Here is a 12658-nt window from a genome sequence, read left to right on the forward strand (position 1 = left end):
TACAACCTTTTTGGAAAGAAGTATGGAGAACCCTCAAAGAACTCAAGCTACACCTCCCATTTGATCCTGCAATCCCATTACTGGGCATCTACCCAGAAAGTAAAAAATCCTTTTAACATAAGGACACTTGCACTAGACTGTTAATTGCAACTCAATTTACAATTGCCAAAATGTGGAAACAGCCTAAATACCCACCAGCCCAGAATGGATTAACAAGCTGTGGTATATGTACACCATGGAATAGTATTCAGCTATAAAAGATGGAGACTTTACAGCCTTTGTATTAACCTGGATGGAAGTGGAACACATTATTCTTAGTAAAGCATCACAAGAATGGAGAAGCATGAATTCTATGTACTCAATTTTGATATCAGGACAATTAGTGACAATGACCCAGTGGGGGTGGGTGTAGGGGAGAGCAGAGAGAGGAGGAAGGGTTGGGGGAAAGGAATAGTAGAGAGAGAGAAGGAGGGAGGGGGGCGGGGTTTTGGTTTGTGACACACCTTTTGGGAACAAGACACAATTGTAAGAAAGAGTTTACCTAACAAATGCAATCAGTGTAACCTGGTTTCTTATACCCTCAATGAATCCCCAGCAATAATAAATAAATAAATAAATCTGTGAGCTGCTTAGGGTATGAGTATGACCCTCCAAGGGTATGGTCAGACAGCAAAAGATGACAACTGAAAAGTCTCATGGGCACAGCAGAAGGAAGAGGACAAAATTGTGTAAAGGGATTTGTCTCAGTCTACTTTCTGTTGCTATAATGGAATACTTAAGCCTGGGTAATTATAAAGAAAATAAATTTATTTCTTAGAGTTTGGGAGGCTGTGAAGTCAGAGGCTGAGGGGCCATATCTGGGGAGGGCCTTCTCGCTGGTGGGGATTCTGCAGAGTCTTCATATGGTATAGGACATCATGTGGAGAGGGGGCTCATCCAACCCCAACCAGGGCTTTCAGAAAAGATCCACTATTGTGATAACTAACCTCTAACAACTCATTAATCCTTAAATCCAAGAATGGATTAACCCATTCATGAAGGTAGAGCCCTCATGACTCAATCACTTCCCAAATGTCCCTTCTCCCAGCATGGTTGCACTGGGGATCAAGTTTCCAACACAAGAACTTTTGGGGAATATATTCAAACCACAGAAAATTTCAAGCATCTTAATACAGATTAAGTTATTTTACTAAATACTATTATTGATGTGATTTCTTAAGCTTAAAACAATTTAAAACCTTATAAAATGAAACTCAGGTTCCTTTCTAACTTAAACTCCTGCCCCACTTACCTAACTCCCTACAGTGTTTCATGTGTTTCCTTCTAGGTATCCTCAAATCTCATATTTTACCAATTTACAATATTTCTACAGAGTATGGTTTGCCTCAGTATTTTCTGTCAATGTGCTTTAGAGATATTCCTATATGAAAACATACAGATCTGCCTCCTTTAATGATAGGTTTTCTTTTAATGTCATAGATTGCCACCATTTAAACAGTAACTTATTGACAGACCCAAATGGTGCCTTGATGAAATCCTTATAATACTTCTTTCTTAATTTGCCCTTGTATAAATATATTTGTAGGATAAATTGTTAGCAGAAATGCTGATATAAGTTTTAAAGTATTTCTTCTTCCAGCTCTAGTTTGAATGAATGCAAATCTGCCTATAACTAGGAACACCACTCCCAGTGCTCCCACTGCGTTAGACTACACAGGGCTTGATATTTCATCTTCTGCTGCCCAATTTCCTATTCTAATAATGAAGATATTTAATAGCTATGCAGATAATACACTGGAGATGCAATTTATTAAAGTAGCAGCAGCAAGTACCACTTATGTGCTGGGAGATTGACTTAATAACTCAATTCCATGAGCCTTTATTAAAGGCTCAGCTCATGGCCTTGTTCTCCCTTTGTGCGGGTCTCAGTCCCATGTGTCACCCTCAGCCACTGCAGAGGGTAGCATGGGGGCTGCCTGCCATGCCTCACCATCTGAAACTGAGGCAGTGCTGTGCCTGCTGGTCATGCTATTGAGGACTCAGCTGTGGCCAGCAGAGTTTTCCATGGTCAATAAACAGAAAGAAGAAACTCCCTCTTTTTGAGGGAATCATGGTGCCATTCAACCCTCACAGAACATTCAGGCTTGTTTTACCTCCAACTATCACTGTGTGTGAAGGATACTTCAGGGTTGGGACCGTCATGTGGAGGTACTAACAGAGAACGCTAGAGCACAGCAGGCCAACCTGAAAGTCTCAGGCTCATGAGCAGCTCTTGGAACATCAGAAATAGGCCTTAAAGCAGATTTGTTTAAAAACCATCTATAAAGTCCATCCTTTTTTCTTTTCTTTTCCTTTATTTATTTATTTGCAACAAGGCAGAAACATGAAGGAGCAGAAACCGACATTTCCAGTGGTATTCTGGTAAACCAATTCTGGGGATGGGGAAGGCTTCATTTGCAGTTTTTGCCAATTTCCATAGTGTAAATACTCCCACCACAACCAGTTGGAAAGAAATGTACACATGTGGCTCCACAACCAGCATGGGACAGCCCTAGCACACCACTTCACATACTTTAATATAGAAGTGAAAGAATTGTTCTTCTCTTCAAACATAAGTCTTGCTTGCAGATTTTCAATGATGTTAGTACTGTCACAAGTCTAGTTGATATTGAGAGATTAGAAATCCTTTCATAACTAATAACAAAGAATATTGGTATTCTAGTTACTGTTGCTGCTAACAAACTCCAAAACATAATGGCCTCAAAAAATTTGTTTTGTTATGCTTGTGGACTTTGGAGGGCAGGACTTTGGGTAGTGGGGCTCTGAGGATGTCTTATCTCTGCTACATGACAGGGACCCTAACTAGGACACTCAAAGGCTGGGGTTTATTTGATAATTAGGGGATGGGAATCTTTTAGAAGGCTTCCTCACTCACATGTCTTGTGTTGACACTGGCTTTATCTGTGGCCACAGCTGAGGGTTTTGACCAGAACATCTAAAGATGGTGTCTGCATGGAGTTGCTTGGGCACTGTCCTAGATGGTAGCTCAGTTCTGAGAACAGCTGCCCAGCTGGAAGCTGTGCTGTCTTTCAAGATGGAACCTTGTTTCCTGTTTGTTTGTTTTTTTGTTTAAGGGAACTTGTAACTAGTATTGTGTCTGCTAAAGTTATAAGCTTACTCAGATTCAAGGGGAAAGAAGATAGACCTGATCTTTTAATAGGAGAAGTGTCAAAGTCACATTTTAAGAAGAGTATGTGGATTGGGAAGTGTTTTTGTGGCCATCTCTGGAAAATATAATGTGCCAGAATGGCATGTGGGGAACTCTTCAGAGAAGTAGACTGGGAATTAATGCTCATGCATTTCTTCACCATACCTCCCTTGAAACTTTGATCTTTCAGAGAGACATCTAAGAGTGCTATTTAATTTTATGGTTTTACTATTTTATTTATTTTTTTCTTTCCTTTACAAATTTTTATTAGACTTAGGGGGTACAAACTGAATTCTGTTACACGCATATATACAATAATGGTGAAGTCTAGGCTTTTAGGATATCTATTGTCTGAGCAATGTATATTGTACCTCATAAGTAATTTTTTCTCTTTCGTCACCCCTGATGAGTCTCCATTGCCCATTATACTGCTCTTTGTGTCCTTATGTAGCTATAGTTCAGCTGTCACTTATGAGTGAGGACATGCAGCATTTATGTTTCTGTTCCTGAGTTACTTCACCTAGGACAATGGCCTCCAGTTCCATCTAAGTTGTTCCAAAAGACATTTCATTCTGTTGTATCACTGAGTAGTACTTCATGGTGTGTGCATATGTTTACATACCACCTTTTCTTTATCCACTCATCAGTTTATGGGCACTTAAGTTGATCCCACTATCTCTGCAACTGTGAATTGTGCTAGGGTAAATATGCAAGTGCAGGCATCTTTTTGATATCATTATTTCTCATCCTTTCCTCTGGGTAGGTACCCAGTAGTGGGATTGCGGCATTGACTAGTAGATCCACTTTTAGTTCTTTGAGAAATCTCCATAGAGGCTGTATAATTTACATTCCCACCAACAGTATATAACAACTCTTCTCTTTTTACCATATCTGTGCCAACATCTGCTGGATTTTTTTGACTTTTTAATAATGAAGAACTCTATTTTAGACTCTATATCTAGACTCTCAGAAAACAGTACAAGGGAAATATGAGGGAGATCTGGCTGGAACATCTGTCACCCCATTGATCACCAGGATGGATTCAGCAGATCTGACTGGCTAAGCAGGTGTCCCCTTTCTCCCTTGCTGTTCCATGTGTGCCCCTCCTACATCTGCTTCCTTGGTCAAAGAGGACAACCTTCCCTGATTGAGAAGGACCATTCTTCAGACAAAAACAGATAAGTAGCTGCACTCCCCTGCCAGAACCTCCAAACAAGCTCTCAAGGAAACAGGTGAGGGGGTTGTATTAATTTAATAAACCAGAAGTACCATATTTATTCATTGATTCCACAAAAATTTATCAGCCACCTATTATGGACCTGGCACTGTGCTAAGTAGTTGGCAGAACACACATAGTTCTGCATTCTTAGAACTTGTGAGTCAATCAACCAACAAAGTTAAACAAAATCTTGATAGCTCGTAACCAGTGGTAAAAAGAAAATAAATGGGATATGTGATTGAGAATGAGTGGCAGGGAATATATGTTAGATAGGAGAGTAGGGGATAGCCTTTCTGAAGAAGTGACATTTAAGATGACAAAGAAGTAGGAAAGAGAATAGAAATGGAGAAGAGTGTCTCAGGAGCAGGACACAGAAAGTCTAAAGTTCCAAAGTAGAAAAGTGTGAAAGTTATTTTGGGGCATAGTGACAAAGGGGAAACAAGATATGACACAGAAGGCCGGACTAGAGATTAATTGTGAAGCCATCAGCACAAAGGTGGCATTTTATACTGTGGGGAAGGAGGAGAGAGAGAGAGGAAGAAGGAAGAAGGAGAAGGAGGAGGAGGAGAAGGAGGAGAAGGAGGAGAAGAAAAGAAGAAGAAGAAGAAGAAGGAAGAAGGAAGAAGGAAGAAGAGGAAGAGGAAGAAGGAAGAAGGAAGAAGAAGAAGAAGAAGAGACAAGACCTAGTGTACAGAGGAATGGCCCCATTTTGAAGTCTGGAGAGGAGGCTGGGAAGGATGGAAGAAGACACCAGAAAACACAATTATAGGAGCAGCCATCTGCTGAATTCATCTAGTAGGTTGAGGAAGGTGGGCAGATGTGAGTCCAAGGGGTTGAGAGCATGAGGGTTATTGCTGGAATGGAGAAACCAAGAGCCTCATTGGAGGGGGAGGTGAGATGGAGGTAACATTTATGCTCAAATCTCTTGCATATTTTTACTGGAAGCAAGAAAAGAGAAATGAAGCATGGACATTTTCTAAAGTGAGTCCTTTAACATGAGTTACATTAGGTATTAATTAGTGTAATACAAATAAAGTTTTGAGAAGCCCTGGACTTTAAAGAGTCTTTACTGTTTATCTTTACTGTGCCTTGATAAGCTAATGTATATTGTAATTTTTTTCCTTATGTGATACCAGAAAGTATTTTTTACTTGTTCGTTTTTAATTTTCAAGTTGCATCTTACGGTACTGATGGAATAAACTTTACGAAGCCCTGAGCTTTTCTCAATTTCTTGTTCTCAAGTTTTACAGAGGGAAGATACAAGGAAAGCTTGCTAAATGTGCAGTCTGTGTCTCTTGCCAAATTATAGAAAGCACATTGTCAGTTGAGTTACTCATTGTGCCTGATATAAAGAACTTTGTGACAAATTCCTTTCATAAATCAGTACCAGGAAAAATAGTTTCTCACAACAAACTGGGACATTTTAAAATATTGATCAGTGAATTAAGGATGAATCACAACATTCTAGAATTAAAAATGACCTTAATGTAATCCTACCACTTTTACAGATGTGTATCCCTTGGGTTGCTTGGCAGCAGGCTGTCTCTTTGCAGCCAATCCTCCAGGCACTGGCCTGTAGGGAAATGACAGAAGGTGGTCCTTCTGCCACACTGAACTGCTAGGAATCTTGGCAGGAGACCTCATCTTCAATTACAGGTAACCAGTTTATCCCAGTCGCCTGATAACGTTTACTATCCTCTCTTAACATTGTTTTTATCTTCACTAGGTCTTTTTACTGAGTATACTTTACTTGGGTTTTAGTTAATAGTTCCATATGTTTTCAGAAGGAGCCATCATGAATTACATTAATTTCATATAAATCAGTGTGTAGAGAGGTTTGGAACGTGGAAAGTATTTTCCTTATCAACCCTGTTAAATATGGTGGTTAGTTTTTACCATCAAAGTTCCCAAACCACAGTGTAGGTGAAATTCCTGCGTAGATCCCCCTGGGTTGGATAGCCGGCAGAGGTGGTAGAGGAGCCTCCAGTCCCACCTGCTGTGGGTGGGACTTCTGGCGGAAACAGTGGTGGGCCGGGAGAATTCCCCCGCCCCCATCCCAGGCTGCGATCTATTTAGCGCTGCAGGTGGAAGTCACTTGTTGCGTCTTCCCTCAGGTGGGACTGACCTGGCCTTTGCAGGCTGCCTGGGTCTCCACGGTTCCATCTCATACTGTGTACCATGTTTTCTGCCCGAAACATCCCTTATGTTTCAAGAACATAGAGTTTGGGCGTTTGTCCCTATTTTATTCCCCACCACCCTGTGTTCTCTCAGTCGGCCACTACCCCTCCCTCTACGTCTAAGGGCCTAAAAGAACGACAGTGGAGATGGACGTAGGTCTCTACTTAAAAGAACCTAATTTTTGCTATTTCTAGTTGGGGAGGGAGATAGTACTGAGAATCTTTCTTGCTCCTGTGAATCCCCCAAAGTATCTGCCCCATTTCTAATGAGGAAGAATCAGTTGTTTGGACGTTGAGGGGGAAACGGAAAAACACTTTGTATAGAGATATCTGAGCATTCGGAATCTTTAATTATTACAGTACAACAGATATTCTATTTTACATATTATGGAGAAACTGAAGTTTAAAGAGGTCAAATAATGTACACAAGACTTAAAAATACTTTAATAATCCATTTGGATAGTGAAATAGAACATACATTCAGAGTGATGTAAACAGTGGTACTCCCAGGTCAAAGGGAGAGTTCACATCTCCCAAAAGTCTATCATGTGCCCCAAGGATAACCACACTCCTGATCTTTTTGATAAATCACTTCTTTCCTATTTTAAAAAATAATTTTTCTACCTAAGCATGAGGTTTGGCATTGCCTATTTTGTGATATTTAAGGTTAAGGCATGCAGTATTTTATATATACCCTCTTTTTGTTCAATGATATGCTTGTATAATATTAAATTGAGTAAATAGGTCACAATTATTAAAGTCCATTGCAAATCGAGGATTTGTCTACATTTTCCAGCTACTTCTAATAAGGCTGCTGTCAACATTCTTTTACTTATCTATTGGTATAAACATTACTCTTGCATATATAGCATTTGGATTATATGTGTATGTGTATATGTATATCAGAACACAACTTGCTGGGTCATGTGGTTGGGTATTTTCAACTTTAGTAGAGAAGCCAGAACCATTTTTGAAAGTGGCTGCAAGTTACGAAAGGTTAGTTGTTTCACATCTTTGCCAGCACTTGTTACTGTCAGTCTTTCACATTTTAGCTATTCTGTGCTTGTGTAGTGATATCTCAGTGTTATTTTAATTTGCATTTACCCGATTACTAATGAGGTTTGCATATACATATTTACTTAATGTTTGCATTTCCTGGGTTGAGAAGTACCTGTTTAAGTCATTTGCCCTTTTTCTGTTGGGTTGTCTTTTTCTCGTTGATTTGTGGTAGCCTGCAAACAAGTCCTGTGTCGGTTACTTTTACTAAAAATTTCTTCTCCTGCTCTATGTTTTCCCTTTTCATTCTCCTCATGGTATCTTTGATAAACTCTTAATTTCATGGTGGTCCAACTTATGAGTTTTCTCCCTTGATATGTCCAAGATTATGGAAAACTTCTCCAGTATTATTTGCTAGAGTTTTATGGTTTGCCTTTTACATTTATATCTATAATTAACTTTTATAGGTGGGTGAGGTGGTGGCAGGTTAATTTTTTCCATATGGATATCCAGCTATTTTTTAATGGTTTATTAAAGAGACTACCCTTTTCTACTTTTTATAGACAGTTATTGTGCCAATAACCGTGCTTGAACAAGAGTGTATTTCTCTAACTTCAGAGAACCCTGGTCACTGAAATACATTTGTCCAACGTTAAAACTCATCTAAAATTTGGAGAATGTGAAGCAAACCTCAGTATTGCTATAATCTGAAAGGTGAAAGAATAAACCTTTGAGTCATATGAATTCCCAAAACACTCAATGATAGTTTATGCTTGTAAGCATCTTAGTATTTTTATTATTCTGAATTTAAGCCTGAATTTGGGTAAGAAAAAATTAGATATGAATCTAAGTCATAATTTCCTAAAGGCAAGAAATATCACAGGCATTATTTTGAAGGAGTATGGCAATAACAAATGATTATTAAAAACTTTTCACTTTTATAAATAAGGAACTTTTGTTAAAGTGAGTTAAAATGGCATTGCCCAAAGAAAATTACTCAAAGATTTCTTTTTCTGATCTATTAAGAAGTTTCTTCATTAAATCTACCCTTAACATTCCTTTATATATCCATGTTTTCAAATATACACATAAAAAATATATATTAAATTTAAAGCTTTCAACTGTAGTTTAACTATAGTTAAGTTTATTAGCATATTATATAAAACTGTGTAATATACATGTGTCACATACACACAAACATACATTTATTGATTGATTGACTGCCTCACAGCTCCAAGTTCACTCTTGCTCAGATTTATGATACTGGAGCTGGGCTCTGGACACATTTCTGCTTTGCCAGATCCTAGGGTGTAAACCTTTGCTAGCGGAGGGTGCTCGCAGGAGAGACATTGCAGGAGCCAGGAACCTCTCTTTCTATTTCCAGCATTTTCTTCTTTTCCTGCTCCTCTGATGCTCACTGGCACAGAGGATACCCAGAAGTGTTCACATCCCATCAAGTTTCAGCAGTGTCTCTGAGGGCAATTTGCCGGTGAGTTTAGCACGATCTACACAGGGGCAAATTCTGCCACTACCCTGGTAACTTCCCAGGGAGTCTCACAGCCAGCTTTATTAAATCTACTCTCTCTCTCATACACACACACTGTACTCATGGAGTTTTATTTATTAAATATTTTACAGTATTTAATAACATAAAATAAATATTAAAGTATTAAATACTTTACAGCATTAAATACTTAATATTAATTAATACTTAAATAATAATACTTAAAATAAATATTAAAGTATTAAATACTTTACAGTACTAAAATAACATAAAATAAATACAGTTAATTACCATCATTATTCTTTTCAGTGTTCAAGTTATCTCAAATTTTGGCCAGTGGAAGCCTCTTCAAGCTGCCGCCCCGTGTGCCTTGGAATTGCTCCCACTGGTCTGTAAGTGCTTCATTGTTTTTTGACACTACAAGATGTCCGCATGCAACTGATTTTTGCATATTCATCTTCAGCAACCACGATAAGCTTACTTATTAATTCCAATAATTTTTACATTATTTGGAACTTTCTCTAATTCTTCCCATCTAATCTGTATCGTTTGTAATTTGGGGGAGCTTTTCTATTCTCGCTGGAACTTCCAGTAAAATGTTAAATGGAAGTGGTACTGGTAGGTGAGCTTGTACTGTTCTTCATTTCAAAGTATACGCTTCTAGCATTTGTCAAGTTTGATCTTCATAGATACTTTCCATCAGATTAGGAAGATTCTCTTTCCTGGTTTACTAAAAGTTTTTGTAATTACAGATACTGAATTTTATTAAGACCTTTCTCTGGGGAGAGCAAGGCTGCGCTAGGCGCGCGAGGGGGCGGGACGGGGCGGGGCGCAGCGTGCAGGGGGAGGGGGTGGCCGTATGCGGGGGGGAGGGCGACGTGCGAGAGGAAGGCGCCGCGTGCGAGGGCGGAGGGAGGCGAGCCAGGCGAGGGGGAGACGTGTAGGTGAGGGCGACGTGTGAGGGGAGGGGGCGACCTGCGAGGGGAGGGGGCGACGTGTGAGGGGGCGGGCGGGGCGCAGGCGCGGCGCGCGTGTTGGCGCTGCTTCCTGGTGACCCGTTTTCGAGTTTTCTGGCGTTGTGGCCTCCTGTTTGGTGCTTTGCGCCTTGGGGCCACGGAAACTGTGCAGTATCTGCACCTCTGCTGCGTGGGGGCCGTGGCCGGTGGGAGAGAAGAAGCGACTGCCCTGTCCAGAGGCTTGTTTTCGTGGCCGCCCAGCGTGACACACTCTCGGGACCCAGCATGTAGGTGCCAGGTGGCTGCCATGAACCCCAGAGCCACAAGGATCCACAGCAAAGGACATTTCCAGGGTGGAATCCAAGTCAAAAATGGAAAAAATATATATAGACCAAGTTAGAAATCCTAAAAACTGATAGCAGATCGGAAAAATTCAGACATAAGCCACATTGGGCAAAAGTGTTTTACCTGGACTTACCTTCTGTCACCATATCTGAAAATCTGCCAAAGGACATTAAGGATCTGGGAAGGTGAGTTGAAGAATTTCTTGGCAAAGATATTCAGTTATCTGATTTCAAATAAAAAGGAAGCTAAATTTGCACAAACCTTGGATTAGATTTCTCCTGTACCACATGCAGAATCTACATATACTGCAGAAACCACATCACCTCATCCCAGCCACCATGGAAGTTCATTTAAGTCACTAGATACAGTGTTTAAACATAGGAAAATTATCAGTTGAAAAGACTATCAAGGACCATACACTACATAGAACAAAAGAAAAAAGAGTTGTATTTACTGAAGAAATCAAGTACTTCTGATACAGATGTGGGGAAAAGAGTTGGTATTGGTGAGTGAAAAACAAGAAGACTCAAAAAGACTTTTGTGAAGGGGAAGATATGAGTCAACTTTATAGGTTATCTTATCTTCAGATGACCAATATTCCTTCTATAAATTATTCTATTCAGAAGCCTTCCAGTCCCTTTGATGTAGATAAGCCATCTAGCATACAGAAGCAAACTCAGGTTAAACTAAGAATCTAAATGTAAGGTAATAAATGTGGTGAAACCCGAATTCAACTCTAGTTGAAAGAGACAAAAAAAAAAGGGGGGGGGTATTATGAATGTTGCCTACTGAATATGAAGATCTTCAAATTCACCTAAATCAGCAACAGAAATTTCTCACAGAGTAACCAGTGTCAAGTTGTTAAGGACATTGTATCTTTAGTTTTTGAGTTTATGGAATATGAAAGGGATAGACCAAAAAGAAAAAAAAAATACAGTGTTGAGTTTCTCCCATTTCTGCAAATGTCCTGAAGAAGACTGAACCAAAAGAAAAGCTAGAATTGCAATCTATTTCTCAGAAAGAGTGCAGGGAAAATAATGTGCAAATGATGGAGCAGAATTTTATGTATAAAGAGACCCAGAAACCTGGACAAAAATTTGTGTTTATTTTATTTTATTGTGTGTGTGTGTGTTTATTTTAAAGTTCAGCCCTTGCCCTTCAAATAAATTGAGGGACCAAATGAGAAAATGACTAATAAATGTTCCATATTAAATCTGGTAGGAAATGACAAATTTTACATAGCTACCTCCACATAATCAGGAATGCAAGTCTGACATTTCTGAGCATAATATAAACTGTGAGTGACTATGACTCAGAAGAACTAAAGTAGATTGCTGTTCAGGTAGGCTACAGACATCTATATCTGTTTCTAGTTTCAACATGAATAATAGCACATCACAACCAAAACAAAAGTCAGATGCTATGCTTTTTTTCCAGCAAAGGATCTGAAGGGAAGGGACCTTCATTCAATATATGGTCATGGTTCTGGTCTGATAACAGTAACAGTTCACAAGAACACCCAGCAATTCTGGTGAAGACTTTATCCCATAGTCCTCCTGAGGAACTCAATGAATGTGATGTCAAGAATATGGATAGTTTATCTTCTGGTAAAATCCATCAAAAAGTGGAAATATTAATAGGATGTAATAAAAAAATCTGGAACTAAATACTGAATTAGATAAGGAAAGAACTGAATTTCTTACTACACAGGAAGAAAACAGACTTTGCAGTTCATCTATATAGTCTTTACTGGACTTGTTTCAGACTAGTGAAAAGAAATCCAAATTTTTGAGTTTTATAAGCTACATGGAAAACAGTAGTTTAGATGTTTAGGAACATAGTTTTAGATACTTAGGAAGAAGAAAATTCAAATAATCTGTTGGTGATATTTTTCTCTTACCCATTGACTTTTACATTTACTGGCTTTCAGACTTTAAAAAGTGTGTACTTTTCAGAAGTGATAAGGATCATATCTTGAAATTTTTACAAGTATGTATGAAAATTCTTAGGTTATTTTTGCCAACTTTGTTTACAGAATGAAATGTAAATATTAATAAAGGTAATATTTGAAATTTTCTAAAAAAATTCAAGAAACATTTTTCTGGATCTCACAGTCTTTCTCCTTTATGCCAACATTACATTGTCTGATGTCAAACCAACCTTTCATTGTTGGGATAAACCATATTTGACAATTTGCAGTTGAAGGCCGTTCCTATTCTGTGCAAAGACTTCTATGGCTGTGCAACTTTTCAG

At 38.9% G+C, this 12658-nt stretch overlaps 1 pseudogene; it reads left to right on the top strand.

The window, feature by feature from the left end:
- Positions 1-10367: 10367 nt before the first annotated feature.
- Positions 10368-12383, top strand: LOC100957490 (annotated as a pseudogene).
- Positions 12384-12658: the final 275 nt, after the last annotated feature.

The sequence above is a fragment of the Otolemur garnettii genome, unplaced genomic scaffold (assembly GCF_000181295.1).
Source record: "Otolemur garnettii isolate 467f Iridium unplaced genomic scaffold, OtoGar3 scaffold00182, whole genome shotgun sequence".
Lineage (NCBI taxonomy): Eukaryota > Metazoa > Chordata > Mammalia > Primates > Galagidae > Otolemur > Otolemur garnettii.